We start from the raw sequence: 27,375 nt of genomic DNA on the forward strand, positions 1-27,375 counted from the left end.
TACCATAGACTGCTTACTATGTCTGTGAGTCTGTTTCTGTTTTATAGATGAGTTCATTGGTGTTGTCTTTATTTCTTTTCTTTTTTTGATTCCACACGTGAGTGATATCACATGGTATTTTTCCTTCTCTTTCTAGGTTAACATTTCCCTATTCTTCAAAAAGCAGAGTTACCACTGAGATTTCAAGCAATGAACAATATCCCCGGCTCTTATCTAACCTCTGTCCACAGCTGGTTATTCTGTTTTCATAGTTTTCAATGGTTCCCTGTTAAAATCTGAATGAGCAGCTTGTATAAAAAGAAGCCTGCTTTCCCCAACCTGATCTGACCCTATTTGCTTGGTTATATAAATGCTTTGTGTGTTTTATTTTTCAAAGCCAGCATCTATCTACATACTTGACCTAAAACTCCACACTTTACTCCATGAAATAGAGTGATATAAGAAGTGTGGAAAAAAGGAAAAAGAAAAACATTCTCCTAAGTTACCTTAGACTTAAAATCATTTTGGAATAGCAGAAAGCAAGGGAGCTAACATAAAGAAAAGCTTAGTTACCCACATGGCAGGGAGTCCTACTTTTTAAATATGTCACTTAAAAGAGCATCAAAAGAATATTCACATCAATGACTTTTAATGCAAAATTCATTTTAATATTGTAAACAAATGACAAGAGTAATTTTGTAGATTCTGCTTGGGTTGTAGTGACCCAATTATCTGGTCAAAGGGCTGCATGGATGCAAGAGACAGGGTGAGTTAAAGTTTAACTCCCAGGAATTGTAAACCAAACCTAAAGCCACTGAACCTTTGGAGTTTGATATGATGATTAGAGCATAACCCGAGTGACACGCTGAATTCGCCATAATCAAGGAAACCTTTTCCGGGTGGGGATCTCTGAAATCACTCAGGTATGGTCCATGTGTTTTGCTTTTTCTATTTCAACTCTGTGGAACTGTGCAGTGTGGATCAGTGGGAATGCAATGAAAAAAGCTGTTACCCTCTTCTACCATAGAGCTGAATTCAGGGATTTTTCTAGTTTGTTTTCATACTAACGAAGCAACCCGAAAACAAAAGAAAACGTTAGAATAATCATATAAACTCAAAATGCGATAGCAGCCATCGTTTGCTGTTTGATTTAATCAATTTCTGGGGCTCAAATATGTAGATTTACCACTTGGTGTACAAGGGCTGATGTTTCTGAGAGTGTATTTAGCAACAGCCAGACAGCAGGGAGAGTTGTGGTTGCCTGCCTGCCTGCCTGCCTGGTTCTAGGATCCGGGAAACATAAAAGTGTAATTAGCGAAAGTATTAAAATCACTGGCAGACTCTGAATTCTCTGAATGGGTCATCATTTCTTCTATACTTTAAACTTCATCTATTCAATCATCTCCTTCCCTCTCCTCCTTTACCCTGCACCACCACCAAAAACACAAAAACAAAACAAGAAACAAAAACCACCTTGCTGAATTCTTGCTGTTTCTTCTGCCATTACTATACTAACCAAAGGAATGCCATAATCTATTTACTTGTCATTCTAGGAAAAAAAAAAAAAACAGAAACAGTCATGGAAAATGATTGGCTTTGAGTTTACTAAATCTCAACCCTGAGATGGCTGGCTAATTATTAGATATTTTCCTTTCAGGATGGTCTGGGCAACTGTGCTGCAGTGGGTATACTCCACACCATCATTTTGTCCACTCTAAAAAGAAAATACACAATCAGAAAATGATGGTATTTTATCAAAAATAAGAAATCAATCAGGGCAATTACCAGGAATATCACATTCTTTCCAGAATCCTCTTAAATTCTCTGATAGGAATACTTCTCTTCTATGACTACCAAAGTAACTTCCAAGGAGAATGAGTTCCAGGTCAAAGAAGCTTCTTTATTATAGGATGTTTCAGATGTGTTTTGTGTGTCTCCAAAAAGGTGATGAACGCAGCATTATTTGTGTATTCTGCAGGATTAGTGTTTTGCAAAACGTGCACTGGCAAACCTAACTTTGTAATTTAGTACCATCAAAGATGTGGCAGCCTGTTCCGAAACATTCTTTATAATATGTGCTGAGATGCACACAATAGGTCTGAAAATAGAAGTGAAATCACTTACTTGTCAAAGTGCTGAGGCCTTCCCCTGCTAAATACAGGTAATAAACAAATGACTTACAGGTTCATTTTTGAAGGGCCATATTATGGGGAACAATATCGAAACTTCCCATGTGATACACTTCTCATATTTTACTGTTTCAATTTATTATTTATCAAGTGTAAGGGAAGGGGAAAGATGACTGTCAGGAAAAGAAATTATTTGTTATGGGCAAACATAAAATGACATAATGGATATGAAAAAAGTGAATATTTAGTTATCATTTCCAACTGGGCTAAAACCAAGTTGGTTTGGTCATTTCAAATACAAGATTTCCTATACTGTATTCAGTGGACTTTAATATATGTGGCTCAATAAAGTGACTCCAGTGTCAAGGAAGTTAAGGAAATGGTAATTAGACAAGTTAAAGCAGCTCTTGTTACTACATGAGCATTTTCATTAATAGTAACAGTAACAGACACTTATTAAGCATACTGCCAAGTGTACTCTCCATGCATTTATCTCATGTTATTCTTAGACCAGCCGTATAAGGTAGGTACTATTACAACATTTTACAAAACAAGAAAATAGAAACACAAACAAGTTGCCCAACAGGCTGAACATTACCCAGTTAGGAAGGGGCAGGACCAGCTTTCCCAGCCAGGTGGTCTGACTCCAGAGCCCAAGCATATAACCCTCAGACTGCTCTCACGATGGCTGGAGATTTACTCCATGTGAAAATGTGTTCATTCACCGTGAATATGCAGGAGAGTAGGCAATGTTTTGTTTCCTTCATTTATAACGTAACATCTTTTGGTAACATCTTTTAATGTCTCTCAGAAATGGGAGTCCTCAGAACATAGATTAAGACCCAACAAATCACTTTTAGAGTCCAAGCCCAGCATTCATAACAACCAGAATTGATGGAAATCATCACTTTTGAAATCATCACAACCAGAAACCTCTATGGGACCTCATAGTCTATCTTCCGTCAAACAGGACCATGCCTAACTTACTAGAGACTTTCTAAATTAATCATAGACAGAACCCTGGACTTTTCTCCTGACAGAGCTGGACTGGAATGCTTGTTCCAAAACTCCCTCAGTTTGTGACCTTGGGCATGATATTCAACTTCCTTGAATCTCAGATTCTTCAAATGTAAAACGAGGGTAAAATCTGTCCTGCAGAATTTAGTAAAGATGAAATGAGATAATAAAGCAAAGGAGTTAAGCACAGTCCCGGGCACACAGAAGGAATTCAGCAAAATTCCCTTCCCTTTCCACTTCTCTATTTGTAAAATCCTCCAGGAAAGCTTCCTAAAACTTTCCAAACTTACCCATTAGCTCGTCTCTGTCAAAACAACGCTAATATCACTTAAATCAAAAACTGTACATAAACAATGAAGGTTTGAGTAGTCACAAATAGAAACTCTATCCCATTTATTCAGAAAATAAGAGAACTTATAATTTTCTTTAACTCTACAAAAAAGCAGAGTAGATTATTTTTATGTTAGAGAATGTTGCTCAAGAAAGCTTAGTTAAAAACCCCAGGCCCTTTTCACTGAAACCCACAGGATGGCCATCACAGTGTGTTGTTCATTTCATCACACGGCCAGTTGTTGTTAAAAGTCTGTTTCAATAACTATCTTTTAAAATATTGTCACCCCTCAGGAAGCTGGGTAGGACGTTGGGTACTATTGCACAATGGTTGTCATTACCTTATGTGTCTCCAAATGACTCAATAAGTTCAAACAAAACAGTATTGATCCACGGAGGATAAACACCATTTTATCTTACTCATGGAAACAGTAACTAGGCTCCTCTAAAGTGCAGTTATAACCCCAAACTCCCCCCAGGGAAAGCATCTGGAAATGGAGCAGCACTTCTGCGACGACATTCTGTATCAGCAATCTAAACCCCATCTGCTCCTCGGCCTGGTAATGTAAGATCCAGGCGGTAAGTGACAAATATTTACTGCCGATTGGCTCAGAAAAGCTAGTTTATCATTTTATTTCATCAAACCTAGTCCAACTAGGTTATCAGCTTTAAAAACTATTCAGAATTTTTAATTTAATAAGTAAAAAGTTTATGATGGATATTTTTGATTAAGCCAAACCAAAAATTAAAAGATTTCCCTTTGTAAAATTGGGTGTCTTAACTAAAATGTAGTGGTATCTTTAGCTCTCTAATTGGATTTTCTTGTAAAGATACATAAACTAAGTTTATACTTTCCTTATTCAGATATGTATGTGGAATTTTATATAAATAGTTATTAATGATCACATGGAAAACATTTTGCAGATTTGCTTATTCCAACAGGGCTCAGTCCCTGCTAATATTAAAAGCAAAGTAATTAATAATAATAATAATAATAATAATAATAATAATAATAATAATAATAATAATAATAATAATTAAGGTAACTCCCTCTAGTTTGCAAGGTTATGTTATGTACCATTCTTCCCCAGTCAATAATATGACTAAAAAGAATTAGCACATGACAGTTTGGCCAGAGAGAATGAGTAAGTGAGCAAACTGGTTTGCAATTCTGTAAAATGACCTAATTTGGAGCTTTAAATTGAGACCCAGATGCACCCAAACAGCAGCTCCATCAGCCTCCATAGAGTTATTCATTTTGGATCAAAAAGAGTATGTTTCCGGAAGTTCCTTTTTAAAATACAAATTAGTTGGGATACAACGAGGTTGGAATGTTCAGGAACACAAGGGAGCCTAAAATCCCCTCGCATATTAACTAACTTCAGTGACATAGTGATGTCTTCTCTTCCCCTAGTAGTTAAAAAATGACCACTGTTTTGGGATGCCCAATTGACTTAAGACCACTAGATTTACACAGCAGAATTAACTACGATGATACTTTGTCTATAGAATATTCTCGTTTACCAAGCATTTTACACAGAAGAATTTAGATTTTTTTTTAAAGTTAAATTTCTTCTTAGTCAATTGAGTATGCCAGGGTAATACTTCAGGTATTCTTCAAGGTAACTGTCATTATTTATCATTCCAATTGTTCAAAGCTAGTTAATTGAAAAATGCTCCCACCTAGAGTTTATAAGCCTAGCTCTGTTTGTGTAGCAATACTGCAGACTACAGAGGGAGCCTTCAAAGGCTGTGCGGGACATTACCTGATCTGTTGATGAATTAATTAAGAGGTTTGATGAAAGTGTTAAGAGAGGACCTAAGGATCCACACAGAAAGTGAGAGGAAAACAAGCCCCATGCAGGTCCCAGAGGAAAACAACCCTAAAAAGATTTAAACCAGTGCAGATGCTATAACTAACACAGTGAAAGAAGAGGAGATACAGCGTGTCCTAAAGGACTGGCAGCACACGGGCAGGGTATGATGTGTAAGTGCTACTGATTTTCATTTCTATCAGTTCATCTTTAGTATCCTTCCATCCAGTTCTTCTGTTAGGTTTGTAAACACAACCAGTGCTCAGCTGGGGCCTTCTGCTTGAAGTAAATTGGCTTATTACCCTAAAACCTCTGATAACTTGCAGTGAAAGTCAGAAATAAAAACATCTGATACTATGGAGGGGAAAACTGTGTTGGCACGTACGAATGCCTGCCTCAGGAACCCTCTCTTTCCAATCCTCTTTCCTGAAGACCCCTAACAGTGCCTCATAGTTCAGGCATTCACTGGCAACTGACGGACAATGTATGCTGACGATAACAATGAAATGAACAATAACTCTTACAGCCTTATATAGCTCCTGCCATATGCCAGGCACATAGATTAACTCATTTAATCCTATGGAACAGGCACTAGTGCAGTATCAGTTTTCCAGTAAAGAGCTGACGTCTCAGGGACGTGGGAAAACTCGTCCAAGATCACACAGCTAATAAGCAGCAGAAACAAGAGTGACCTCCAGCAGACAGGAACACAGCACCCTGCAAATAGCATAAACGGAAGAGTGAGAAGCATTGAGCCTTGGCATTAGAAGGAAACTTTGAGGTCCTTTATTTGACAGAGAAGAGCTCAATGAGGTTCCCAAGGATAAAAGACACTTTGTTAGGGCAAGAACCCACGTGGAGTCTCAGCCAGGCCCTTCGTACTCTACCACCTCCCACTGTGCAGCATCTCTAATTCAGCCTGATTCTCTACACAAGCTCTGGGGGGCGGGCAGGTTAATAGAACCTCGAAGGCGAAGAGGAATATCCCCTTATGCGGAGTCCCATTCACAGACTCAGACAGCCAGAGGCTCAGCTCAAGGAGACTCATCTTGTAACTGAGAGCCTGCCAGGCCAGATCACAGAGGACATACACGCAGACACAGGTGCCAGGGACTCGGGGGAGGCATTTCTGAAAACACCAAGTAATCGACCTGAGTGACTCAGCTGCCTTACCCCCAAATTCTGTCAGTATCTGAAAAGGACACAGCCCCTCCCACCTGGAGGACACACCCTTCTCCCCTGGGAAAGAATAACTGGGTTGCTGGGTCTATGAATGCTGAGGGAATCCCATATTTAAACTGACCTAATTTGGAGCTTTAAATTGAGACCCAGATGCACCCAAATAGCATCTCCATCAGCCTCCATAGAGTTACTCATTTTGGATCAAAAAGAGTATGTTTCCAGAAGTCCCTTTTTAAAATACAAATTAGTTGGGATACAACACGGTTGTAATGTTCAGGAACACAAGGGAGCCTAAAATCCCCTCGCATATTAACTAGCCTGATAAAGCCTTGTGAAATGGTACTTAGGGAAAGCTAAGTTTTGATGGTGGGGAAGAGAAGCTGCAGAGGAGAGATGGCCTGGGGTGAGGTGTCATGGGCAATCAGAGGACAACAGAATGCACTTGAATGGAAGGTGTTTGTCGGATCTTTGAAGAATAATTTACTTATTAAATAATTTTGATTTATCATTAAAGTCATTTGAACACCACACTTACCAGATACCAATCCCTCCATGTCTCTCCCTCATTTTATAAGTTATTTAACACGAATGCATTTACCGTAATTGGAACCAATCAGGGAATGCCATCGTATGGTCCCATAGGATAGTAAAGATAAGGGGAAAACTTAGTCTAAGGTCTAGAAACTCTTATTTTTTATTTGCCTTTCAAAATAAGCCATAAAGCCAAATATTTCCTAGAATAGTAATTCAGTTTATTACTCCCAATAATAATAACTCATGATTTCAAAGGATTCCCAAAATCCCAGTGAAACAAAGATGATTCATTGTGCTGGCCTGGCAAAGAGGGAGGCGATAATAATGTTAAAACAGAAGGTTCTGGACCCAGAATACCTGGACCTGGCTCCACCACTCACTAGCTATGGACCTTCAGTAAATTAACTTCTTTGTACCTGTTTCCTCTGCTATAAAGTCAAGGTTGTTTGGAGGACTAGATCAGAAATTACACACGAAGGTCTTAGAATAATATCAAGGAAGTGTGCATAAGCCTCAGCTATTGCAGCTGTAATTCTCACCTCATCTCATCTCTGTGCTGATTGCACAATGCTTTACTAGAAGAAAATGGTTAGGAGAGAGAGGCCCTGAGGTCAACATGTAGAAAGTGTTTCTTAGCCAAGAAGTCAGTGGCTTAGAAATCTACTATCCCCACGACTGGCTTGCAGTGCAAATTGGGAACAACTTCTCCCTGATTCTGCTGCAATTTTTTCCAAGACAGAGATGTTCTTCTCTATCACAGGCAGGGCCTCCTAATTAAGTCGATATGGCATGATTTGAAGGAAGCTGGGTAATTAGCAAGGGAAGCAGAGTGGCTCTTCAGACCAGAAAGCAAACCCTCTCTGCCTCTGATATTTTCATAGTTACAACAACAACCAAAAAACCCACTGAAGTACTCAAAGCCACTTGTAAAGATGCAGATTGTTGAAGGGTAGTATGGTTACAAGCATGATAAAAGAAGTAGTCATGAGCTAATATAAACTGCCCCCAAATCAGACCCCTGCACAGGAATGGCAACAGACCCCAAAGAGAAAATTATTTATGGGGGCACAGTGGACATCAGGAATGCCATGGAAGGGACTGGCGTCAGTGTCCATTTTAAGGGAAATGGCTAGATGAAAGATTATTGTGGGATTATTATGTTAATTTACCCATTGGGAAGTGATTTATTGGGCCCTTGTTTGAGTTCAGCATTATTCCAGATGCTGTGTTGGATACAAAGAAATATTGTACATAGGTCCTTAAAATCAAGGAACCCATGAAAGGTTCTCCAGAGCTCCCACAGCAGTCCCAGGATAATTAATCCCCCCCTTCTCTAAGGTCTCTTACTTTGCTAGAAATGAGTATTAGTTACCATACTAAATTAGGGAGTTCCTGAAAGCAAGAAAATTATCCTATTTAGTTTTCAATTCCCAGACCTAACACAGTGTTATGCACATAACAGATACACAGTGCTATTTGTTGAATAACACAGCCACCTAACTGAGGAGAGATGGGGAAGAAGTAGAAGAGATAAAGAAAAACATTAGTGAGTGTCACATACCAAGTTCTGTGCTGTGTACTCATCCAACCACTTAGAATCACTATAATAGCCCGATGAGACAGGCATCATCATCCCCAATTTTGAAAAGAAGCAACTGGGACCTGGTTAAATAACCTGACCCAAATTTGCAAAGTTATTAAGGGGTGGAACTTGACAATTGAACCTAAGTCTGAATTTATGATCCCATGGTTTTTCTACCATGACATGCTTATACTTGGGAATTGATAATGAACAACACAGGGCGAAATGTGGTGTCTTCTAATACCATGTGGTGAAACTAGAAAGTTAGGAAAAAGAATATAAAGTCTGGAGTAGTCAGAGGGGCTACATAAAATTTCCATTCTGTTCAGCAAATATATATGAAGTGTCCACTAAGCACCAGGTCAGGTGCTCAGGGCTGGAGCTAAGAAGCTGAGTGCATATCCTTGGGGAGTTCATGGCCCTTCCTCTTTTTATCCTACATTCCTTACTCAATTATACTTCTGCTCTCCTTTTTTTTTCTCATCCATCTCTGAACTAGTCTTTCCACCTTTAAACTATTCTCAACAAAACTCAAGGATTCATCTTTCCCAAGTACACAGGGTCCTGTTAGAATTCTTCCATGCTGATTCCAGCGACTTCATAATACAATGAGAACGCTTGATCATGCCAGTATCAGCTTAATTCTTGCCCACCTTACCATTCTTCTTTGCTGTCACTCTCCCTCCCTCCCTCGAGAAACCCCCTCCCAACTTGCATTCAACATTCTAGCCACATTCAACTTCTCAGCCATCCATACTGTTTTCATTTGTACCTCTGTCCTCTAGAGACGCTTTCTGCTCTCTTCTTCTCCTAACTCCTAGCCATCCCTGAGTAGAGGGAAGGTATACACTGGAAATTACAGAGTACAACACTGGAGAAATTTGACTGATAATAAAATAGAAAAATTGACATTCATTGATAGGGTTATAAAAGGGCACTGAACTTAATTTAACAGAAGAGTAATATAAAATGGATAATGAAGAAAATCAACCAGTGTTATGAATATAGTATTAGAGTTAGAAAAGGCCAGAGGCTGAATTACAATGATCTAGGTATTAAACGATGGCATATATATAATTAATGGCAGTAGGAATTCTAAAGAAGCAAAGTATCAGAACTCAGTGGCTGACTAGAAATAAGGAGCATTTAATAACAGCCGTTTATGCCAACGCAGGTTAAGTTAGTATAAGATCAGAATCAATATAATCTGTGTTTTTAAGGGAAACATAAGGCTGTCTTTTATTGCAAGTGTCAGATTGCCTCAGGGCCACTGTGATACAGAGCTTTAGATATCTGGATTTTGTACGTTTCACTCCAGGATCGAACATATTCCCTTAGTCAGTGTCAGTGATTGGCAGCCTTGGTGAGAATTGAGTTTTCAACTTAATTTTTCCAGATTGGTCTGAAGAAACCAGATATGGCAACTAAGTTCAAAAGGACAATCTCAGCAAGAATAAAAACAGACATGGTAACAACAGACCAAGAACAAATGAAATACAGCACCCACAGCTCATCAGGTCTCTTAATCTGCCACACAAATAATTGGCCCCAGGATTACTGAACAAACATCTGCTTTTAAGCTGAAAGATATTACACCGTATGTTGTGATTATCACTTTACTGATTTGTAAGTCAACTTAGAAATTAAACACACATGCAAAGAAATTCTGCTCTTCCTGCTAGGCTGTGTGATTCTAGAATTTCTGAACTCTGCCCCTTCTACTTGCCAGGGATCTTTAAGGAAGTCAGGCATGTGGGCAGAGCTGGGTTATTATTACTGAGTGAAGGTAACACAACATCCATCTTTACCCTGACCTTACACGCCCTAGAGCAATGACAACACCAAAACCACTTATGTGTATGTATTAGCCAGGGTTCTCCAGAAAAGAAGCAATATTGCAATTGGAATTCCAGTTGGCTAATACATACGCATAAATGGTTTTAGTGTTGTCGTTGTTGTAATATCTGTAAGATGCATATAAATCTATTTTTCTATCAGTAGATTAAACAAAGGTTTCTTATAAGGAATTGGCCTACCTGATTATGGAGGCTGAGGAGCCCCAAGATCTAGAGTGGGCAAGCTTGAGGCCCAGGAGAGCCAACGTGTAATTCTTGTCTGAAAACTGGCAGGCTCAAGACCCAAGAAAAGCAAATGTTTCAATTTACCTCTGAAGGCAAGAAAAGACTGATGTCCCAACTTAAGGAAGTACTCAGGCAGGCAGAGTTCCTGCTTACTTAGCCTTGTCGGGCTATTCAGGTCTTCAACTGTTTAGGCGAGCCTCACCCACATCAGGGAGGGCAATCCACCTCATATAGTCTACCAATTCAAACATTGTCTCATCCAGAGACATCCTGGTTGACACACACAGAATAATGTTTGGCCACATGTCTGGGCACCCTGTGGCCCAGTCAAGTTGACTCATAAAATGAACCATCACAATATAACTTAAGGAATTAGAACACTTCTCATGTTGTCTGACCTTAAGGCTCTCCATTTCCTCCCCATTAGCCACTCCCTGCTTTAACACATGCAGTTTCCACCTGCTGTTAAAATTTTCCAAAATCTCTTTTGGATTAAAAAACTATTTGTTATTCATCTCTCAATCTTCAGTGTTGTCACGTACAAGTCACTTATGAGGACTTCAGTTTCTGATATTCTTATCCAAGTTGAGCAGAGGCTGGATTTGCAAGGGGGTGGTGGTGTCAGAGTCAACAACAAAAGGAAAGCGCTGTATAGTGAGGTCTCCTGTGTGATGTTGTGCTGTCAACACTGGCCACCAGGAGTTTATTCACTTCTGGGTATACATACACATTCGTGGTCACATGTGTGCTTGTGCAATCCTGCATATACACAACCACACACAACCTGATGGCACAGGCATAAATTCACTTCAGCCAAGGAAAGTGTGAAAATAAGGATGAGGACTCTAGACACGTGGCAAATTGGAAGTAAGAACAAAGGGACCTAAGAAATAAGAAAAGAAGTAACTGGTGTGTCTGGGAGACCTGATGGGCTCGAGCACAGAACAGCTCTAAATCTGCACTGAGACTGAGTCATGAAATTAGAGTTAGGACCAGATCATAGCAGATTCTGGATGTCAGGCTAAGGGGCTGGACTGCTTCTTTATAGTTAATGATGAGACCAGTGAAGGTTTTTGAGCAGAAGAATATTACAATGGACATTTTGGGGAGAGGATCTAGCAGTGGTGTGCAGAACAGAGAGGCAGTGCTTAGAGGTAGAACGCAGGGAAGTTTCATTCCACATTTTGGCTAAACTCAGGTTAGGTCTAGTCATGGAAGACGAGGTGGGGGATGGAGGTAGGAGGAAGGAAAGCAACAAGTAGGGATACACACGTACGGAAAGCAGGAACAGAGTCAAGATCCAGACTTCATGAGGAGCCTCACCCGAGGCTGTTCTGGATAAAGAGGCTGTAAAGACTTCAGCAGCAGGGGATTCATAGATCTACGAGGTGCTTCACTGTTAACTTGACTCAACTACTTCCTACACCTGCTCCTCTCTCTCTTCTAAATTCTATCCTTACTTTCTACTCTTTATCCTTTCTCTGCCTCATAGCTTTTATTTCCCCTCCATACATAGAACCATGACAAGTAATTGTTTACCCACACAGTGGTAATATGAATACCTTATTTATTGGTCCTCATGGAAACGGAGTTGAATACAAAAAAAAACCAGAATCTAGGGAAAATGTTACTTTTTGGTATTTCATGGACATTATCCCTAAATACTGGCAATTATGAAAACCTTTACTTATTAAAAGTGATGAAAACGTAGCAGGGCAATTAGTCGAGAAGATTCTGGATTATTCACTTTCTCCTGTAATCTAGCCTCTGCCTTTCTTTTATAGAATTTTGTCTTCTTTTTAGTAATTTTTTTATTCATCCCAACTATTTGGCAGGTGGAATGAATTCAATTACTCTCCATGTTTCATTTTGTTTGACATTTAACATGTATAGACCAGAGCTTAATTCAGCAGTTCTAAACTTGGCTGCGTATTTTCACCTGAGGAGGCTTTAAACCATAGCATTTCCTGGGCTCCACTCCAGACCAGTTGAATCAGAATCCCTCTGGGGGTGGCGGGTGATGCCCAAGTACAGGTGATTATAACGTGAGGCCAGGTAGGGAGTCTGTTTTTTCTCCGTAGTTCCTGCTAAAATTTAGGAACACTTGCAGTTAAATCTCAGCCCTACCTTCTTGATAAGACATGCATAGGTCAATGCTTCCTCTCCTGTCTTTCCGTGTGTGATTTATAGTTTCAAGCTAAATTCCAGGGATTTAAAGGCTCTTTGTTGATATTTAAAGGGCATTTGAAGCAAATAAAAGGTGAAATGTCTTTTGAAGCAGATAAAATGTACCTCTATAATGTCCACTTAATGAGAACATGCGAAAGCAGGAGGTGTTTCTACTGGACCATAAATTATGCAATTTTAAACAGACTTTTAAATGAAAATAAAAATTTCTGACTATTTGAAATTACTTTTTCCTCAAACAAAAAAAGAAGGATTTCCAGATGTCAGGACTGTTTTGCAATAATGATGATCTGTGGGCCAGATGACTGTGCTTAACTTTCCCAAGAGTTTAGGTAACTTTTTATTTTCAAAAGAGATTGTGTGTGATCCCTGATTTTAAATTATTTTTTAAAAATGTTGGGAAGTCATCCCTCCTCACCCCCTGCTTGCCCTCATTAGTCCAGATGTGTGTAAATATACATACATCTATACACACAAAGACATGTAAAAAATCGCAATACTATCATTTGTCTATTGTACATCTGCTTGTTGTTTTTCTCCAATAAATTCTAAGTTGGTAGCTCCAATAGTATTTTTTCTCTGGTATAATTTTATTTTTCTCTATAGATATTTTTACTGCGATGCAATTTCCCCAGCATCTTAGGTTTTTCTATTTTAAGTTACTCTATTTAGGACTCGGAATGACTCCAAGTAGGATGGGAAATCGATTAAACATCAACAGTAATCAAAGGATCAGCTGGTCCTATACATCTTCGCAAAAATACCCATTTCTTTAGCAAGTGTGTCTGTCAGCGCTGCTTCTCTACAACTGTTAGTAACTTGTCTTAAACATATGAATACCTTCTAGATGGAATTAGCAACTTCTTTAGCCAGGGATGTCACCAAGGGAGCAAGAGAGAGAACAAAGTACAGGATTAAAGAATGAAAGAGAGTAACAGACCGGAGAAGGGAAAAAAAAATTTATATGGACATTTGAAAGTGGAGGTAAAAGGAGAGAAGACCCTGCTCCCAAAAGAGTTGTGTTTGGTGCCCATGAGAAGTACCTGTGGCTTTGGTTACCCACCACTGCACCACTCCGTCAGATATTTAATCCATGGCTGACTTCTTCCTCTCCAGCCATCTAAAACCCAGAGGAGCTAAAGATCAATGGGAAGAAGGAACTAACACTTTAATTTAAACATAGGAATAGAAATCAGTGTGAAATTCAGTCAGATCCTGTCAAATGATACATCACTTGGTCTCCTATGATGACCCTACACTCTGACAAAGAGTGATGTCTGAGTGAGGTATGACCAAGTACATAACAGAGGGCTGGCAATGACCATGTGTCCATTTTGGACTGTGTCCAAAAGAGATCAGATCCTGGATGTGTCCATCAGACAGTCCACCCACGGCACTACTCAAAAGTCTTACTACAACAGCACATTTTCATTCAAGTGAAGAGGCTAAATTACCATAGTGCTTTAAATGACCAAGAACATCTGTCCCTATGGAAGGGAGCATAGACTCACAGCATCACCTTCATCCGTTTCATCACGGTATCAGGTGTTCCTTACACTTTCAGGGAAGCTAGGTAGAAATTAGAATCTCCCTTCTCTCCCTGACTATTACTTTATTACTTTATTAAGTAGAAGTGAAGAGAAGTCAAATTTAGTAATTATGAGCACAGACTCTGGCCCCAAGCTACCTAGATGCAAATCATGGTTCTGCCACTTACTACCTGATTAATTTTGGGCACATTAACCTCCCTAATATTGGCTTATTATCTATATCACAGGAATGTAATACCTAACCAACTGAGTGTTTATGAAGATTAAATGAATTATATTTTAAGTTTTTAGAACATAGTCAAAAATGTTAGTATATTTATTATTCATATTATTTGAAATCTTTTCAAATTTTGCCACAGAATGGGCAAAACCAAGGTATCTTGGTTCTGTTTTGTCTTTCCTGATCACTAAAGATGATGCCCATATTTAAATGATAAATTTACAAACTATTTTTTCTCTGTGAATTGACTCTTCAGGTCCTTTCTCTTTGTCCACTGATTTATGAGCCTTTATTATTGATTTTAGAGTACTCTTTGTATATCACAGATATTAATTCTCTGTACATTATGTAAGAGGCAATCATTTTCTTCTAGTCTGGGGTTTCTTTTCAACTTTATTTTGCCATAACAGATGTTTGTAATTTTTTTTTACATTTTTTTATTGAGTTATAGTCATTTTACAATGTTGTGTCAAATTCTAGTGTAAAGCACAATTTTTCAGTTATTCATGAACATATATACATATTCATTGTCACATCTTTTTTGGTGTGAGTTACCACAGATCTTGTATATATTTCTCTGTCCTATACAGTATAATCTTGTTTATCTATTCTACATTTTGAAATCCCAGTCTGTCCCTTCCCACCCCCTACCTCCCTGGCAACCACAAGTCTGTATTCTATGTCTATGAGTCTGTTTCTGTTTTGTATTTGTTTTTTTTTTTTTTTTAGATTCCACATATGAGCGATCTCATATGGTATTTTTCTTTATCTTTCTGGCTTATTTCACTTAGAATGACATTCTCCAAGAACATCCATGTTGCTGCAAATGGTGTTACGTTGTCAGTTTTTATGGCTGAATAGTATTCCATTGTATAAATATACCACTTCTTCTTTATCCAGTCATCTGTTGATGGACATTTAGGCTGTTTCCATGTCTTGGCTATTGTAAATAGTGCTGCTATGAACATTGGGGTGCAGGTGTCATCCTGAAGTAGGGTTCCTTCTGGATACATGCCCAGGAGCAGGATTCCTGGGTCATATGGTAAATCTATTCCTAGTTGTTTGAGGAATCTCCATACTGTTTTCCACAGTGGCTGCACCAAACTGCATTCCCACCAGCAGTGTAGGAGGGTTCCCTTTTCTCCACAGCCTCTCCAGCATTTGTCATTTGTGGCCTTTTGAATGATGGCCATTCTGACTGGTGTGAGGTGATACCTCATTGTAGTTTTGATTTGCATTTCTCTGATAATTAGTGATACTGAGCATTTTTTTCATGTGCCTATTGATCATTTGTATGTCTTCTTGGAGAATTGCTTGTTTAGGTCTTTTGCCCATTTTTGGATTGGGTTGTTTGTTTTTTTCTTGTTAAGTCGTATGAGCTGCTTATATATTCTGGAGATCAAGCCTTTGTCGGATTCATTTGCAAAAATTTTCTCCCATTCTGTAGGTTGTCTTTTTGTTTTACTTATGGTTTCCTTTGCTGTGCAGAAGCTTGTAAGTTTCATAAGGTCCCATTTGTTTATTCTTGCTTTTATTTCTATTGCTTGGGTAGACTTTCCTAGGAGAACATTTTTTGAGATGTATGTCAGATAATGTTTTGCCTATATTTTCTTCTAGGAGGTTTATTGTGTCTTGTCTTATGTTTAAGTCTTTGATCCATTTTGAGTTTATTTTTGTGTATGGTGTAAGGGAGTGTTCTAGCTTCATTGTTTTACATGCTGCTGTCCAGTTTTCCCAACACCATTTGCTGAAGAGACTGTCTTTATTCCATTGTATATTCTTGCCTCCTTTGTTGAAGATTAGTTGACCAAAAGTTTGTGGGTTCATTTCTGGGCTCTCTATTCTGTACTATTGGTCTATATGTCTGTTTTTGTACCGATACCATGCTGTTTTGATTACTGTAGCTCTGTAGTATTGTCTGAAGTCTGGGAGAGTTATTCGTCCAGCCTCTTTCCTTTTCTTCAGTAATGTTTTGGCAATTCTAGGTCTTTTGTTGTTCCATATAAATTTTATTATGATTTGTTCTAGTTCTGTGAAATATGTCCTGGGTAATCTGATAGGGATTGCATTAAATCTGTAGATTGCCTTGGGCAGTATGAACATTTTAACAATACTGATTCTTCCAATCCAGGAGAATGGGATATCTTTCCATTTTTTAAAATCTTCTTTAATTTCCATAATCAGTGTTTTATACTTTTCCGTGTATAAGTCTTTCACCTCCTTTGTTAGATTTATTCCTAGGTATTTTATTACTTTGGGTGCTATTTTAAAGGGGATTGTTTCTTCACTTTCTCTTTCTGTTGATTCATCGTTAGTGTAAAGAAATGCAACTGATTTTTGAACGTTAATCTTGTAACCTGCTACCTTGCTGAATTCTTCAATTATTTCTATTAGTTTTTCTGTGGACCTTTTAGGGTTTTCTATATATAGTATCATGTCATCGGCATATAGTGACACTTTCACTTCTTCTTTTCCAATTTGGATCCCTTTTACTTCTCTGTCTTGCCTGACTGCTGTGGCTAGGACTTCCAAGTCTATGTTGAATAGAAGTGGTGATAGTGGGCAGCCTTGTCTTGTCCCAGATTTTAGTGGGAAGCTTTTGAGTTTTTCACCGTTGAGTACTATGCTGGCTATAGGGTTGTCATATATAGCTTTTATTATGTTGAGATATGTTCCCTCTATATCCACTTTGGTGAGAGTTTTTAATCACAAATGGATGTTGACATGTTTGTAATTTTAATGTAGTCCAATTTGTTAGTCTTCATTTATGGCTTTTGAGATGCTTTATTAGGAAGACCTTCTGCATCACAAGATTATAAAAATGTTCTCCCATATTTTCTTCTAGTAGTGATGCAACGTTTTTAAAGGTTCTGTCTTTTATCCACTTAGAATTTTGGTATATGTTGTGAGGTGGGATTATGGCAACTTCATCTTCTTCTCAAATCATCTGTGATCTCACTATGATTTGAAAGAGCACCTATTGGCAGTTCTAATATAAACTATGGATCTAGACTTTTTATCCATTTCATTAATCGATTTGACTATTTATTTTTGTATTGAAGTATAATTGATCTACAACACTATGTTAGTTTCAGGTGTGTAACATAGCAATCTGATATTTCTATATATTAAAAAATGATCACTACTGCCTTTTTAAATTTTTTATTAGGATAGTTCCAAATACTTTTATACTTTCAATACATGTTGTGATATTTATTGCACATCTTTCCTGCAAATGAACTTTAGAATCAGTTTGTTAAATTTCAAAATAATTTTATTGGAATTTAAATTGGTATTGCATTAGTTAATAATTTCAAAAGAACTGATCTTTACAATAGTAAGACTTCCATTTATCCAGGCTTTTAGATCCTTCAGTAGAATTTTACCATTTTCTTCACATAGATTTTGGATATTTCACATTAAGTTTATTCTTATTTGATAGATTGTGTTTATATGTTTCAGATTCTCATTACATTTCATTTGTCCTCTTCTGTTTAAATAGAGAACATTTTTTAAATGTCCTTATAGTATTCTTTTATTAGTTCAAATAGTTTATATAATTGATTAACTTGTTTTTCATGAAAACAAATGATTTCAGTATTTCAATATTAAGTATGATGTTTGCCACACGTTTCTGACAGATACTATATCAATTTAAGGATATTTTATTCTACTAACTTACTGAGTTCTTTTTTTTTTTTCAATCCAGTAGTGGGTGTTGAATTTTTTTAAGTGCCACTTTTCCATATATTGGGATGATGTTTTTTCTTCTTTATCAATTGAATTACTTAAATCAACAGAATCCCTACTATTGAATAATCTTTGTATCCTTGTAATAAGCCCATCATGTTTATTGTACATTAGTCTTTTGATACTTTGCTGTATGCAGTTCATACCTACACTTGTGATATTCGTCTATAGTTTTCTGTTTTGTAATATATTTGTCTGGCTTTGTACCATGCTTAATCTGTTGATAATTTCATAAGCTTTCTGTTATTATTCTATGCTTCAAAGGCTTTTAAAAATAAAAAGTTATTTCTTAAATTAGTTTTCAAACTTATTTAAGAAAACTTAAAGTTTATAAAACTTGCCTAATAAAACCATCTGGTCCTTGTGTTATTTAGGAGGAAAATAATGAATTTTTCTCAGTACATCTTACAGGTGTTAATTTATTTATATTTTTAACTTACCCTTAAAGCAATGTTAAAAATTCAGTTTTCTAGGTAATTGGCTACTGCATCTAATTTTTCAGTTTATTGATTAAAAAGTGTCTTAATCTGTGGTTATATTCATTTTTCCTTTATTTTTAAAATGTTTTCTCCTTTTTATCTTGTCAAGATTGCCAAAGGTGTGCTAATTTACCCATCTCTTCAATCAGTTCTTACATGTATTTATCAAGCCTGCAGATTTTTCTGTTTTATTAACTTACTTTTATCTTTAATTACTTCTGATTTCTTTTAGTCTATTTGCTCTTTTCTTAGCCTCTTCAGTTGAATGATTATCACTTATTAGAGAAATGCTGAAAATAAACAGTTTCATTAGAACAGAATTTGACCACATCTCAGTTTTTGGTGACCAGTTTTCACTGACATTCATTTAACATAATTTACTTTTTAAATTAAAGTAAGAGCTTTGTATTATATAAAACCAAAATAATAAGCAAAAATGATAAAAAAATTCATTATGCATCACTCAGATACTACCAGTTGGCCTTTTATAATTAGTCATATGAATACAAAAATTAACACTACACATTGTTTTGTAACCTGCCTTTTTACTTGATTATATTTCACAAATAGCTGCATAAATTACATGTTCTCCTAGAACAGTTTTATGAGCTGTATTTTTTTATTCGTATATTACTTTTTTATCACCGGATGTTTCAGTTGTATCTAATTTTCATTACAACATTAACACACTCTACAAGAAACGCACACACGCACACATTGAGGACCTGAAAGATGTTTCCTACTCAGAAATGAAAACCAATGAAATAACTGGATTATTAAAGCAATATGAAGTGGGGGGAGGGATAAATTGGGAGTTCAGGATTGGAGATACTATTATATATAAAATAGATAAACAACATGGTCCTACTGTACAGCACAGGGAACTACGATCAATATCTTGTAATAGCTTGTAATAAAAAAATAAGAAATATATATATATGTATAACTAAATCACTGTGTTGTACACTAGAAATTAACACAACATTGTAAACTGACTATACTTCAGTTAAAAAAAAACTCTCTAGAAAGCCTGAAAAAAATAACTAAATTAAAATTAAAATTAAAATTAAAATTAATAAAAAAAAATACCACCACCAGCAACAAAAGCAATATTAAAGAAGTCAAGATAATACATTCAAAACTGCATTTCTCTTCACCTTGAACAGTTTCTAGAAAGGAGAATACCCATTCAGAGAACCACAGGTGAGGGCTAAATAAATCAACTGACACAGCAGCAGATAAGGAACAAACAAGGATTGTTTACTGAGCATCTTCTGTCTGCCAAGCACTTTGTTAGATGCGCTCATATCCACTATCTGATTTATTTGATCCTTTGTTTACCAAAAAAAAAAGGAAAGAAAACCCTTTAAGTATCAGTGTTCCTATTCTTTTTTTAAAATAGGAAACGGTGTCTTGGAATAGTTAAAATCATGATGGCAGAACTAAAATTTAAATGCAAGCTTGTCCTTCTCTAAAAATGGGAAACTTACTATAGAAAGAAGATTTTGTCAATAATTAAAGGTAAAATTCATACACCTGCTATGAACAAGTTTTATTTTTCTTTATTTTAAGCCTTGCCTAAGCCCAAACTGACCAGGGCCAAATTAATCCATGATTCATTGAATACCTGAAAAACACAGAAGGGATTCTCGTTAATTTAATTTTTGCTGATATATATTGCTTTTTAAAAACAAGATGCCATGTATTAGGACTTTGTGTGGTGTTTTTATGCCTACACTTTGGAATTTTACGTATGCATATTCTCTGTTAACTCTGCTCTGGGTCATGATGCATGGCCAGATAAAGGGCTATCACATTAAATCACTTTCAAAATGAGCCTACAACTGACTGCAAACATTTTCCCAAAGAGAATATTAGAATATTAAAACTAATTTATATTTTTATCAAGTAATACAAAGTAATTTTTATTTAGCCTTATTAGGCCAGTGTGTAAACTTTGATCCTAAGTCCTTCACAGACCATTTGAATACAATTTGGAACTCTTTCTGTGTAAAATTCCCCAGAGAGACTAGAAGACTGAAATTCTTGATAAAACCACTTGCATAACTTGTATGTTGCGTAGGAGTGATGTCTAGCCTACATCATACAAAATCAGCGCACAATAAAGCATTGGGGAAAAACTGGATCTGGGTTGGAGAGGTCCCCATGGCAAGTGAATTTCATCAATTTGAAATTCACCTGGGCACACTGTTAGTACAGGCCTCCCCAATCACAAAGAACACCTCTCCTCTGCTTACCAAGTTAGAAACAGTCTTACTGCCCATCCAGTTTCCTTATTTGTCCTCTTTGGAAAAAAAAACAGATAAGACAGAAGTGATAATACTAACAAAGCTACTCCATTTCCTACTCTAAAAAGTGTCTAGCACAATGCCTGGCATTGTATGACTGTAACTGACCTTAAACATGCGTTGACCTCTTTGTTAACACTGAGGATAATTACTCCATTTAGTTTTTCACCAAGAAATCTTCTGATTTTGGTTCTCTGTCTTTATCCTTCATCTCCTTTTCATTCTCCCCTGCCTATCGTTCATTCACAGCTTCTATTCCAGCTTTTGCTTTTCCAAGCTATTCTTTCTTCACTTGTTAAGTGTGCTTTTCCGTCATGAACCTCTCTTACCTTTGTCTCATGTCTTTCCCAGTTTACTGTTTTGAGGGACTTTAAAAAACAAACAAACAACTTGCTTTCCCACTTTCTCTGTTTTCATAGCAGAGGGAACTTATGTTTCACTAGGGCTTCCCACATTGCCATAAGTTCAGACAAATCTAGATAACAAATACCACCTAAAATTCTCTTATGTTGTCATATTTTTCTTCCACAACTTGGCTTTCTATGTGAACCTTATTTGTGTGTACAATTTTTTAGGGATGCTTTTCTCCTTTATAGACTAGGGTTGTAATTTAAGAGCAGTATACAGTATCTTCCTGACAGCTCTAGATCTGAGAAAGCCATAATCTACCCCTCCCCCCATCTGCTTCTCTTTTCCAGCTTCCTTCTTATCTCTGTTTCCTGCCACTTTCCCTGAGCCAGTTCCCACTGGCACTGGAGGCCATCAGGGTCAAGGGTCAGGAACAGCAGCTCTGATCTGTCCTAACAGTGAACTCTGGAAGTTTCTATTGAACAGTCTCAGCCAAATGATGAGGTGAGCTGTTTGTTCCAATCCACCTGTGACTTTCAGGAAGGCAGAAATCTTGAACCACCAATAACTTCTAGCTTCTTGTTTCTTCATCAAATAGGCTCTAATATAAGTATTTTATACATATATATATATATATATATATATATATATATATGTATGTATTTTATATTTCAAATATAAAACCAGAAAGGCATTGAGAAAAGAAGTGAATCCAAATGTCAACTCTATTTTTCAACTGCTTTGCACACAAAATTTTACTCTTATAAAATTTTACTCTCCCAAATATGAGGACACATTCATAAATGCAGAGAAATCACTCAAATCAATTTCTCATAGAAAGTAGATTAATTCTAGCACAGAATTTTCAGGAAATGATTGGAACAAGAATAATAATATGCGTTAGGAGATTAGATGCAAATTCATTTTACTTCTGGTCCAGTGCAAGTCACTATAATTTATGAAGAGCTGATCCAACGTCTTCCATTTGTTCCCCAAGTATTTATTGAGCACTTAGCATAACGTCAGGCTAAGCCTTCCGGGCAAAGATGAGTACAGTGCAGTCCCTACTCTCAGGAAGATAGATCGCAGTCTAGTTAGGTAAGCAAATAATTACAGTACTGTCTGCAACGGCAGAGGGATGTACAAGCTTTCCTGAGAGCATTAAGGACAAGGCACCTAAGACTGCCCACAGAGAGTATCAAAGGAAGCATCACAGAGCAGACAATGTTTCCATCAAGTCTGGAAGGGTCAACAGGACCACTGTAGTGAGGTGAGATGTGAGAAGAGAAGGGAAGGAAAGGATATTTCAATAGATAAACAACAAGTTCATACTGTTTATCACAGAGAACTATATTCAATATCTTGTAGTAATGTATTGTGAAAAATAAAATGAAAACGAATATATGTATGTTCCTACATGACTAAAATATTGTGCTGTACACCAGAAACTGACACAACATTGTAAACTGACTATACATATGTGTGTGTGTGTGTGTGTGTGTGTATATATATATATATCTGTATGTATATAGAGAGAGAAAGGGAGGAAGGAAGGAAGGAAGAAAAGGCATTTGAAGCCAAGAACCCAGAAATGTAAGAACACATGAGAATTCCCAGTAGCAGGGGATGTGAATGACACTGGGAGGGGAGCCTGGGAGCTAGTCTTGAAGAGGTGATGTTCATGCTAAGGACTTGGGACTTTATCCTCCCAGCAAGTGGTTTTGCAATTCAACTCCTTGGAATCAGAGATTAATAATAAAATAGTTAACACTTCCTGGGTAGTTATTAAGTGTCAGGAGCCACTTTAAATATGAATACATTTTAAATATTTAATCCTGAAAAACAACCCTATGAAGTAGGAACCAGTATTGTCCTCAATTTTGTAGGTTAGGAAACTAAGACTCAGTTTCCACTGGATGGAGGCAGAGGAACAAAAGTGGGGAGCATTTTCATATGGCAGGTTTGGTGTTAAGTACACATTTGAACAAAGTATTCCTTTGCTAAGAAAATAGAGGATGAGGAGACACTGAAGGCAGATTAATGCAAGTTGGCAGAGCTAGAAGAGATCTCTGTTTTTTTGTTGTTTTGGGGTTTTGTTTTGTGTTTTGCATTATTAGAATGTCATTGTCAGAATGAATGAGGAAAGAGAAGGGAAGGAAATTACACAAAGGAAATGCTGTCACATCCAGCAGACCCTTTCTGGAATTTCTTTGCTATTCCTCCCCTCCACTTCTCCAACATGAGTTACCACCAGTAGCAGTCAGGGGTGGAGTACCTGCTGTATGCTGGACCTAACACTACACAAGTGTCCTCATTTCATCTTCACAAGTGCAAGGTCACAGCCTGCCTGTTACCCCAATTCACAAATGAGCAAACTGACGCTGGGGGGAGGAGGGTCCATGATTCTTTCCTATAATATTGCCTATAAACTTCATCCACCCAACTTCCAGTTCTCTGCCCTCTTCTTCTCTCAGCCATTCTCATGTAGATAACCATGCTATTCCGCGAACCCCTGGAATTTCTTACTGCACAATCTGAGAAGTTGGGAGTACTTAGTATTGCCTCTCCTTTTCTCCTTTTATATGTTATTTATCTATTCCTAACACTAACCCAGCACTTATTATGTTCCAGGAAGTCTTCCAAAGCCCTTTCAACATATATGCTCACGTGAATATTCACAACGAGCCCGAGAGAAATACTGTTGCTTCCTCAGTTGAAGAGAGAGAGTTACCAAGAGCTTAAGGAACCTTCCCAGGGCACACTGTAAGGGGCAGAATGAGGATGTGAACCCAGGACGTCTAGCTCCAGGGTCTGCATCCCTATTCAAGCTTCATCTTACTTGACTTAGCAGAACCTGGCACCCCTGACCATTTTGATTCCAAAATCCTTTTCTGACTTGGCTTCCAACCCACTTCACTCGCCTGATTCGCCTCCTACCTTTCTGGCTGCCTCATCTCATTCACCTTGGCTGGTTCCTCTTTTGCCTCTTTGACTTCCAAAAGTCGGAGTACTCTAGAGATCAGTCCTTGATCTATTTTCTGCACTCAGTACCTAGAAGATCTCATTCAATTTCACAGCTTCACCATCACCTCTATGCAGGTAGCTTCCAAATTAACATCTCCTGTCTGTCAATCTCCCATAGAATTCTGACTCGTACATCTAACAGTGCACTGAACCTCTTTACATGGCGACCTAACGGGCATCTCAAAATCATCGTGCCTCCAAATGAGCTCCTGCTCTTCTTCCACAAACTCGCTATTCCTCATCTCAGCTAATGGTAACTCTACTCCTCTTGCTGCCCAGGCAAAAAAACTGGATGATATCCTCAAGTTCTCATTTTCCCTCTCACAGTGCATCCAACTTATCTGTAAAATATATTCCACAGTTTGATCACTTTCACCACCCCCACGATCATCTCTCTAGTCTACGCCACCCCTATCTCTTTCCTAGATGTTGCAGTGGTCTCTCACAGGTCTCCCTGCTTCTCCCCTAGATCCCTCTAACCAACTGGAGTGAGACACTGCCTCGAATGCAAAAATGCAAGAGGCATCAAAAAACTCAGTAATCAAGACAAATGATACTTTAGTGCAATATTATTTTAAATCAAATTTATACCCACAAATCCATGATGAACAAAATAACAAAATTTTAAATTTAAAAAAAAGGACCAGAGTGTAGACATTACTTGTTTTCCTTGCCTCCCCTTAGTCCCAGCCTTCAATCCCCTTCGATGTCTCCTCCATGGCGAGAGGGGTCCTGGTAAACTTGTCCATTCTCTGGCTTTGCATCTCAGGGCGACAGCCAAAGTCCTTACTGTGACCGGCAACGCCCTTCATGACCTGGTCCGCCATTACCTCCCCGACCCCAGCTTCCACTTCTCATTCATTCAGCTCTGCCCCCTCCATGTGGGCCTCCTCACCGCTTCACCAACAAGCTCTCACCTGAGGACCCGTACACTTGCCAGGACCTCTTCTTGGAAGGCTCTTCCTCAAATACACCCTTTACTTCACCGAGGTCTCTTCCCTGATTCACTCTATCAGGACTGCACTGTCTAAAATTTCTTCCCCCCGACACATATACTCCATGTTATAAATTATCCTAAGCACAGTGGACATTTGGCTTATTTACCTTATTTATTGTCTCTCTCATCCACCATAAAATTCCATGAGATTTTGGGGTGAAGGGGGGTTTGTCCTGTTCTCTGCTATATCCTCAGTGTCTCAAAAAATTCTTGGATGATAGTAGGTACCAGTAACTAATTTCTGAATGAGTAAGTAATAAATGCTTATGAGTGCCCTCCTTGAGCTCCAATGGTCTTAATGCTTGCTCTGTATAGGTTTTGAATTAGAGGTGTTAAATCAGAAAATGTATTGCAAAACCTTTCTTTCAAACTGACCAAATTTTTTAACAAAAGTTTAACTTGCTTAAGAAAATATTTACCTTGGATTCAAGTTCACCCCTTAGCTTTGGTCAGTGTTGAAAGAGGGTGTTGTTTTCGAGAAATAAACATTGACGATCAAGTGTCTTCTATGGCAAATTCTGAACTTTATTTCTATGTCCTGATTTCCAATGACTTGATACTATATTGAGATGTTATACAGATTTTCTCAATAATGTCAGGGTGAACCTACATATGATCAAAAGTCCTTTCTGATCTCAAAATATCTTTAGCCACCTTTATTAATAATTAACCAAAACTAAAGTTAGGTTTTGCAAATAAAACTTGTCGTTTCACCATGAATCGCTATCTTTTGAGGGAGAAGATGAAGTTCAGCAAAGAGCAAATCTACAACTTGGCTAAAAGATACTAGACTTTGCCTTCAAACATATGTAAGACACGCAAGACTAACCTCATTAGAACCCAGTCCATCCATGGCCTCCCTGCCCTTATAGGTTAAATCCAGCACTATGGGAGCATGTGAGAGTGTGCTGATGAACTTACAATTCCCAATGTTTGGGAAAAGTGCAAGAGTTAGAATTTGTCTTAAAGGCTAGTTTCTTTCTAAAACTTCAAAATGCCTTTTGTAGCTTTATTTTTTAAGAGGATGTATGTAGTTTCATAGGGGTTTCTATGACTGCATCACCAGCAGTTAGGATTATAAACTGAATACAGGTCTTATTTTACCCCTACCTTGAAAGTAGCCACAGAAAGAGTATTTACACTATAAATGTGTCCATAAAGCTGGACAGGGAGTGAAGCTGGCATACCAAGAACACTAACTAAATATTCTTGAGAGAATGAATGAATGAAACTGAATTGACCTGAGTCAGAAGCAAGCAAGAATTGAGAAAAGCTGAGGGCAGGAATGGCCAGGCTTATCTTCAGGCCATGAAACTGTTTGATCCCTGTAACTGCTAATGAATCATCTCTCTCTGGAAATCTCATTTTTTTCCTATGGTTTTCTACATTATATTGAAAATATTACTTTCTAGATGATGCCTGTCTATTAGCTTGGGAACTTTTTATTCTATTACTTTAATAAACAGAATACTTTGAAGCTGCATTTTATTGAAACGATTATCTCAGCTTCACTGTTGTCACCCAATTTTTTACCCATTCCCTGAATTATTAATGGTCCATTTTTCAGAATCTTTAAATGAAAACCAAAGCAGTATAGGAAATCCCAATGCACAGGACAGAGAAGTTTTTAAAGGCCCAACAGTGAAATACATTAGACTTGCATGTGATTCAAAACATTGTAAAATAAGCTTCCTCTGTCTTAGTTGGCAAAGAACATTAAGCACAGAAGTGAAAACCCAGCACAGAACCTTCACTGAATCATTCCTACTCTAACCCAGCAGATCAACACACTCCCCTCTGTACATGGGAGCCTACAGGGCCTTGCACCACCATAGCCTGGGACCTTCACCATGGACATGTGCT

At 37.7% G+C, this 27,375-nt stretch overlaps 1 protein-coding gene across 1 annotated transcript in view; it reads left to right on the forward strand.

Annotated features, from left to right (window-relative positions):
- The first annotated feature begins 810 nt into the window (after nucleotides 1-810).
- A1CF (APOBEC1 complementation factor) overlaps nucleotides 811-27,375 on the forward strand; it is a 73,717-nt gene continuing 47,152 nt past the window's right edge. The window contains exon 1 of the mRNA XM_006206635.4: nucleotides 811-902. The gene's annotated coding sequence lies outside the window, so the exon portion shown is untranslated. The remainder of the gene's footprint in view (nucleotides 903-27,375) is intronic.

Source organism: Vicugna pacos, chromosome 11, assembly GCF_048564905.1.
Source record: "Vicugna pacos chromosome 11, VicPac4, whole genome shotgun sequence".
NCBI lineage: Eukaryota > Metazoa > Chordata > Mammalia > Artiodactyla > Camelidae > Vicugna > Vicugna pacos.